We start from the raw sequence: 9,003 nt of genomic DNA, 5'->3' as shown, positions 1-9,003 counted from the left end.
GAGGCTGCCGTCACCGCAGAATAACAGGGGGTGTGGGTGTGGCTGCGGTGTGAGGCTGCCGTCACTAGTGGCTTCTCTCACAATAGCATAAGTGTTGCGATGGGTAAACAAATTACTGTCGAGCAATTGATAGAATTGAACATAGTTATGAGAATATCTATGTATGATCATGTATATAGGCATCACGTCCGTGACAAGTAGACCGACTACTGCCTGCATTTAGTACTATTACTCCACACATCGACCGCTATCCAGCATGCATCTAGAGTATTAAGTTCATAAGAACAGAGTAACGCATTAGGCAAGATGACATGATTTAGAGGGATAAACTCATGCAATATGATATAAACCCCATCTTTTTATCCTTGATGGCAATAATACAATACGTGCCTTGCTGCCCCTACTGTCACTGGGAAAGGACACCACAAGATTAAACCCAAAGCCAAGCACTTCTCCTATTGCAAGAAAGATCAATCTAGTAGGCCAAACCAAATTGATAATTCAAAGAGAATTGCAAAGATAACCAATCATACATAAAAGAATTCAGAGGAGATTCAAATATTGTTCATAGATAATGTTGATCATAAACCCACAATTCATCGGATCTCGACAAACACACCGCAAAAGAAGATTACATCGAATAGATCTCCACGAGAGAGGGGGAGAACTTTGTATTGAGATCCAAAAAGAGAGAAGAAGCCATCTAGCTAATAACTATGGACCCGAAGGTCTGAGGTAAACTACTCACACTTCATTGGAGAGGCTATGGTGTTGATGTAGAAGCCCTCCATGATCAATGCCCCCTCCGGCGGAGCGGCGGAAAAGGCCCCAAGATGGGATCTCACGGGTACAGAAGGTTGCGGCAGTGGAAATAGGGTTTTAGCTCCATATCTGATGTTTTCCGGGTACATGGGTATATATAGGAGGAAGAAGTACGTCAGTGGAGCAATGAGGGGCCCACGAGGGTGGAGGGTGCGCCCAGGGGGGGTAGGCGCCCCCCTACCTCGTGCCTTCCTCGTTCGTTGCTTTGAGTAGACTCCAAGTCCTCTGGATCACGTTTGTTCCGAAAATCACGTTTCCGAAGGTTTCATTCCGTTTGGACTTCGTTTGATATTCTTTTTCTGCGAAACACTGAAATGGGAAAAAACAGCAATTTGGGCTGGGCCTCCGGTTAATAGGTTAGCCCCAAAAATAATATTAAAGTGTATAATAAAGCCCAATAAACATCCAAAACAGAATATAATATAGCATGGAATAATAAAAATTTATAGATACGTTGGAGACGTATCACACCAACACCTAATATCTAATGTTGGATGCCTCATCCAAGCCACAATACCTGGTCTGGGTAACACACCGATCCGGCGCACTTTCAGTGGGCACCACATGTGCATACTGCAAGGGCGTCACCGCCGTCTTCCACCAATCCATCTTCAGAGCAAGTACATGCATCGACCTTGCTAGGCCAGCCGTCAACACCGCCACGGTGCCAAACATGCCCACCGCCCTGCGCTCGTTCCTACAGCCGCATCCGTCGTCGAGATCCAACTACACCATGCCGCCAATACTCGTTGTCATAGATGCGGTAGATACAACGCCGCTCCTCCTGACAACCTTCACACCGTCACTGCTGCTAGAGCTACGCGGAGACCACCACCCGTAGCATCTCTCCCCCGGCCATCTGATCCTCCCAAGACGGCGCCTCCATGGAGGTTACGACGCACAGGACGCCGCCGCCGCCCAATCCAGGCTGAATTTTGGACTTTCGTGCGGGAGGGGTTCGGATATGGATAGGAGGGATCTCGGCTTCACCTCCATTGAGGGTAACGGCGTCGAGGGACGCCGCCGATGCCGGGCCGGACCAGCCGACCAAAGTTTCCTCCGGTCCCCAACCTATACCACAAAACCTCCATCTATTCCGGATCCGGCAGCGAGCCACGAACCGAGACCAGCAGAGATGCAAGTGCCATGGGGCTCAACCCACCAAGAAGGAGGATCAAGAAGAACAGCCGCCGTAGATCTCCAGGCGCCGGATCCAACGATCTGACGAAGCCAGCGGCGAAGACCACCACCCTGCGCCGGCCGACATCATCCAAGCACCAGATCCAGATGGATCCGGCCTGAACATTGCGGTGCCGCGACCACTCGATTTGAAGACCACGCATCCACCACCTCGTCGTGTACTCGGATCCAAGCCGCAGCCGCCGCACCATGCCGCCAGCGCAGCAAAGATGCTCGCCCGCCGCGCCGCCGGACACGTGCTAGCCCAACGCCGCTTCGTGATCTGGCCGTCCGTGCCGCCCGAGACGCTCGAAGGGGGAGAAGCCCCGCCGCCGCCCTGCCAGCCAGGCTTTGCCCGGCGCCAGTGCAGACAGTGGCGAGGAATGGAGGGGGGCGGCCGGGGTCGAGAAACGGCGGCTAGGGTTTCCCCCCCGGGTCACCCACGGGGGCGACACGAGGGGGTCGAGGGGAAAAAGGCTGCACTGACTTGGGGAAGTGTTCATCAGTCATGTACATGATCCTTTGTCTCTAGTTTATCTCCAGCAATGACTATGTTTACCCTCTGGCCTCTGCTTTTGGTTGCAGCTTGAGGAAGCAACAGCTAAATTGGAGAATTCAGTTAGCTTAACTAAGATTTGTGTTACTCCTCTAAAAAATGTGTTACTGCCTTGCTAGCTTCTGAATCTATAAATTCATCTCCAGTGGATAGAGGTTTTTACGTCGTGATTTCCTTAGTTGTATTGTGCATGATTCTGTTTCTGTAATTTATTCCCAGCAGTTACACTTTTTACTCTGTGCTCTCCGCTGGTTAAATGGGCGCATCAGTAACTGTCTCCACCAGGTGGGGACTGAAGATTACTAACTGGCTTCCATTGTTGACGAGCAAGGTGGCACTCCCAACAGGTTGCATGGTACGACTCCGCATTCTTAGTTTCTTACTGCTGCTGGTGGCTTTCTTGTGTGGTTCCCCATTTTCATGCTGTAAATTGTGTGCCCATCTGTTCCCTCTCTAGTCTCTATGTTTCCCATGAGCTTTGATTCATCTCTATGTTGGTAATGCCTTTCTTGCATAGAGCAAACCTTTGGAAACCGAGAAAATCCACAAGCCAAATGTGTAACGTGGTTTATCAGGAGGAGACTTTAGACCAGCCCCTTTAATGGACCGACTTGCTGAGGTCTTCCTGCGACACCGCGTACTAGGTCACAGTCATGGTCATCTCCTTCACATTGTATGAAGTACACCACTGCCACATCTAGGTACACATCCACATGGGTACGAGGGTCCTTATCATCATCTGGAACAGACTTGCACTAGCACATTCAGTTTCTGTAGTTTATCTCCAGCGACTAGAATGTTTACTCTACGCTCCCGGTTGGAGCTTAAGCAAACACCAACTAAAGCTGGGGAAGGAGTCAGTTACTGTTACTTAGCTAAGTGAGCTATCTATAAATTGGAGCTACTGGTTTGCTTGCTTCTGTACCTATAAATCCATCGGCCATCGCCAATGGTTAGATTTTTTTTTTTTGATTTGTGGCTCCTTTGGCCGCAGCTTAAGCGACACTAGCTAATGTTGGTGATGGATTCGGTTACTGTCAGTGTCACCTAGACCTATCTCGGTTGGAAGCCATATCAGTTAGGTTGCCTCCACTAGGTGGGTACTGAAGATTGCTAGCCGGCCTCCGTTGTCGACGAGCAGGATGACAATCATAACAGGTTGAATCGTACGATCCCGCGTTCTCCTGATGCCCTACCTACTGCTGGTGAGTTTCTTGCGTGGTTCCCCATTTTCATGCTGTAAATTTTGCGTGCTCATCTGTTTCCTCTCAACGTTGGAATAAACTTTAGACCGGCCCCTTTAATGGACCGACTTGTGGCCAAATTTGGTGTTTGACCCTTTTGCGACAGTTTAGCCAAATATGGCCCTACTTTAGAATTTTTTTGACATCTGACCCTTTTCCTACCGTCCAGGTCGATGGCGGTAGCATATAAGAGCCTACCGCTGAGGCCCTTGGCAGTACGGGTGCACGCCGTACCATAAATAGTTTCTAAGTATCACACACATTGCCTGTACCCATCTACCGCCAGGCACCTCTCGGCGGTAGGGGTGCACAGGCTACCGCCAATCTGTTTGGCGGTAGGGCTGCACTGCGCTAACATGGATAAGTTGCCTACCACAAAGGACCTCAGCGGTAGGCTGGTATACCCTGCCGCCATCGACCCCGACGGTAGAAAAAGGGTCAGATCCCGAAATTTTTCCGAACCAGAGTCAGATCTAGCTAAACTTTTGCAAAAGGGTCAAAACATCAAATTTAGCCCTGACTTGCCGAGGTCATCCTGTGGCACGGTGTACGAGGTCACAGTCATGATCATCTCTTTTACATGCATTGTATCAAGTACGCCATGGCTACATCCACATGGGCATGTACGAGGATCAACATGTCATCAAAGCACACACTACATCCATAGGAACCCTTGGTGATAGGTTTAGCTACACTCTGTTCAGAATTTTTACTACTGTATATTCTGTTGGTGATGGATTCACTTAGCTCGGTTGCAAGCTATCAGTGGAGATAGAAGATGACATTCCCGACCAGTTGCACGGCACGGTTCTGCATTCTCCTAATGGTGAGCTTTTTGTGAGGTTCGCCACTTACGTGTTGTAATTCTGCATGTTCATTTGTTTCCTCTCTTTGTTTGGCATGAATATGTTTTCCTCTCTTTGTGCAGAGTAATCCTTTGGAAACCCACAAAACCCACAAGTGAAATGTGTAACGTGGTTTTGTTAGAAATGGTCATAGTAGACTGCCTTATGGACTGACTTGCTGAGGTGTTCTTCACATTGTATTGATACACCACTGACACGTCCACATGTGCATGCACAGACGGTCATGATTATCTGCTTACACATGCAAGCAAAGCACACCCCATCCCCATCCACACGAAGCCTCTTCCAGTCTTCCTTGAGTCAACTGTAAGCTTGTTACCATTGGTATATATATGCAGTAGGATGCCAGAATTTCTCTAGTGCAAAGTGCCGTGTAGAACTGTAGACTGATCATGGGCATCTTCCCTATGATTTTCTCTCTATTGGTACTCAGGTCACTAGGAAAGCCAATAGCTCTGGTATCTGGAGGTGTAACAAGCCATCGGAGCCCCGAAGGGAACTGGGCGCAACCATCCCGTGCCGGTGCCACGCTGCATGGCTGCCTGAAGAGCTGCGGCAAGCTGAGCTTCACGTATCCCTTTGGCATCGGATCCAGGTGCTCGGGCGGGCCTGACTTCAACCTCATTTGCAACGACACCGCTCATCCACCGAGGCTCTTCTTGCGCGACGGCATCACTGAGGTGATCAAATTTGGCAATCCTACTTTATTAAATTCAATCTGGGCCTCCGTCTCCCATACCATCCCCATACAACCTGGTGTCAGTGTCTACAACTTGTCTTTGAAACCGCCTGGGAGATCCTTCCATCTTCATTCCATTGCTCTAAAGATAGCTGGCTGTGACCTGGAGGTGTACTCCATCGAAGAGAACTCCGTTAAGTCAATCTGTGCAACTGTGTGCCCAGATCCAGAAATCACGGAGATAGTAGCTACGCACAACTGTAATGGCTTTGGATGTTGTCGTGTACACATGGAAAGCTATGCCAACACTTACCAGTTGAAATTTGTCCACATCACAAAAAACACCAGCACGGGCTCGAACAAGACCTCTCCACTGTGGGATAGAATCAGCATAACTAGTGAAGGGCCGAGTGGTTTTAAGCTATCGTGGCAGATAGTTGACCAATCCAACTGTGTTGCTGCCATGCAAAACATGAAAAACTGTGCCTGTATCGGCGAGTATGCCAAGTGCATTGACAGTACAACCAATTCCTGTGACATCGACGATGCGCAGTGCATTGACAGAAGCTATGGCTACAGCTGTATTTGCAGCACTGGTTATTCAGGCAACCCCTACATTCCACATGGCTGCTTGATCGATGAAGGTAACCTTCTTTCCTAATCAGGTGGCCAAATGTGCAGCTGTTGTTAGGTAAATTTTGGACATTGATATGTGCTAACTTCTCACTGATCAAACTAGGGTATAATCCAATTCTGAGTAGAGATGATTGCACCCGTTGGTGTGGTTATACTGAGGTGCCATTTCCATTCGGCTTAGAAGAGGGTTGCTTTGCAATGAAACAGTTCCACCTCAACTGCACAGATATGACATCATCAGCTGGATTGGTCATGTTGGAGGAGAAACAGGTCATCGATATAAATATCGAGGAAGGGACCGTTAACCTCATGAATCCTGACATAAAAGGGGAACATATTGCATCTCAACATGTTCTTTTTCCTATTCCTTATGGGTCATTCTCCTCTGTGCAATGGGTTGCTGGTTATCTAAGTTGTGCGCAGGCCCGGCAGAATATGTCTGGATATGCTTGCGTGAGTATCAACAGCAAGTGTGTGGAAGTAGGTGTTGAAGGGGTTGGTGTTGTTGATAGGGGTTATCGCTGCAAATGCTCAGATGGCCTTGTAGGAAATCCATACATCCAATCTGGTTGTGAAGGTACTTAATAACTCTCTAAAAAAGGTTGTATTACATTTAAAAACTGCATGTTACTCTTAGACATTGCATTTTCATTTTTCTACTTGTGGTTTGTGTTACATCCATTTAGGTTTCATTTAATACGCTCATGCACGATTTCACAATTATTGAATGATTTACTATGTTCCATGTATATATATTTTGCTGACTCGTCTTATCAAGATCTCGTTGATTCAGGTATTACAGAAATTAATAGGAAGAAACAGCAGAATCTACTGTTAGGTAAGAGTATGACTATATTATTGTTGCATTTTTTATAAATGAGATAGAACAGAAACTTAAAAGCACTTAACGCCTTCAGGTATAATTGTTGGGCTGTCCTGTGGTTTCGGTGTCCTACTTATGAGCTTCAGTGTAGTGCTTCTCACTCGTAGATGGAAATAAATGTTCAAAAGCAACTACGGAATAACTATTTCCGAAAGAACCAAGGTCTTCTCCTAGAAACACTGATATCATCTGATGAAAGTGCAAACGAGAATACAAAGATTTTCTCATTAGAAGAGCTGGAGAAGGCAACAAATAACTTTGATCCTACACGTATCATCGGACGTGGGGGTCATGGCATGGTTTACAAAGGCATATTATCCGATCAGCGTGTCGTTGCAATAAAAAAGTCTAAGGTCATTGAGGAGTCTGAGATCAGTCAATTCATCAACGAGGTTGCAGTCCTCTCTCAAATAAATCACAGAAATATTGTGAAGCTCTTTGGATGTTGTCTCGAAACTGAGGTTCCACTGCTGGTGTATGATTATGTATCCAGTGGCTCACTGTCTGAAGTCCTTCATGCAGATTCAAGTGATGGTTTTTCTTTGTCTTGGGGTGATTACTTAAGGATTGCCCTAGAAACAGCAGGAGCTCTGTCTTATCTCCACTCTTCAGCTTCAATATCAATCTTCCATCGTGATGTGAAGTCCTCAAATATACTTTTGGATGGGAACTACACAGCTAAAGTGTCAGATTTCGGTGCATCCAGATTGGTTCCGATTGATCAAACACACATTGTCACGAATGTGCAAGGTACATTTGGGTACTTAGATCCAGAGTATTTCCATACTAGGCAGCTGAACGGGAAGAGTGATGTGTACAGTTTTGGTGTGGTACTAGTGGAGTTGCTTCTCAAAATGAAGCCTGTTTTCACAAGTGAATCAGGCACAATCAAGAGCTTGTCGAACTATTTCCTCCAGGAGTTCAATGAGGGAAGAATCACAGATATTGCTAATTCTCAGGTGCTTGAGGAAGCACCTGAGATCAATGATGTTGCCTCTCTTGCAGAGCGGTGCTTGAGGCTACACGGCGAAGAAAGACCAACCATGAAACAGGTTGAGACAGAACTGCGGACATTACGGACAAAACGGATGAACTCATCTCATCCTGATTCAAGAAATGGAGAACAGACGCAACCAAGGTCGTTAACTCAAAGGAGTAGATCTGCTCGGCAATTGTCCGCACAGCCAGGAGGTAGCCAACGACGCTACAGCTTGGAGGCAGAGTTCTTGTCATCTGCTAGCCTACCACGCTAGATGGGGCTATTGAGCTTATTAATAATGGATAATTTGTTTCCCTCTTTTGTGAACTGTTGCTAGAACCTGTACTTACAGGCTAGTTAGATTGCTACTATAATAAGTCAATATTTCAGGCATCATGGTTGTATTAGTTTCTCGGTTGGGATTATGCATGCTTGCTTATATGTGTACACTGGTTTTTATTACCTGAGATATGGAGTCAATTACTGGCATATGCATTGTGTTGATGAGATCAATGTTTATAAGAGATTTAGTGAATTACACTAGCAATGATTCTGAGTGCTCTTGTTATTGGGCCATTGCTGAGTTTTCTTGGTGCTTCTTTTAATACAAAATATATGTTTCAAGTTTTTTCTCTTGGCGCAAATACGACAGGTATTCAGATGCATGTTGGGGAAACAGAAGGAGAATGCACTATATCCAGCTCTATCATTTGTTGGGGCCCATCACACCACTGCTGTCCTTCTCCAATTTGCACCTTCAATTTCAGACAGCAAAGGCCTCTGAAGAATTGAATGTGTATTTTGTATGCTGAAATCGAGGATGTCGAAACAATCTCAGGCACTGTGTTCTCTCCAGTTCTTGAGATGAACCCACTTGTCCCAATAAAATGTACAGGTGCTCATTTCTTGTTATCATTTTAGTCGATTCTCTACATTTCTCTACTTTATCTCCAGAGATGAGGTTACTGACTTTGATTTATCTACTTTATCTTGAGCTAATTGTTAGCCTTCTGAGGATGGAATCAGTTGCTTTTAGTGAGCTCAGCTGAGGCAATCAGTTAGCTTATCTTCCACTGGATGGGACTGAAGATTGCCAGCCGTTTGCCGCTGTTGATGAGTAGGATGGCATCCACAACCGATTGCATGATACGGTTATGCA

At 46.4% G+C, this 9,003-nt stretch overlaps 1 pseudogene; it reads left to right on the top strand.

Annotated features, from left to right (window-relative positions):
- Positions 1-5,059: 5,059 nt before the first annotated feature.
- LOC123063649 (wall-associated receptor kinase-like 6) lies at positions 5,060-8,326 on the top strand (annotated as a pseudogene).
- Positions 8,327-9,003: the final 677 nt, after the last annotated feature.

Source organism: Triticum aestivum, chromosome 3A (genome assembly GCF_018294505.1).
Source record: "Triticum aestivum cultivar Chinese Spring chromosome 3A, IWGSC CS RefSeq v2.1, whole genome shotgun sequence".
Lineage (NCBI taxonomy): Eukaryota > Viridiplantae > Streptophyta > Magnoliopsida > Poales > Poaceae > Triticum > Triticum aestivum.
Note: the sequence above shows the minus strand (reverse complement) of the source record. Positions and strands in the feature narration are given on the sequence as shown.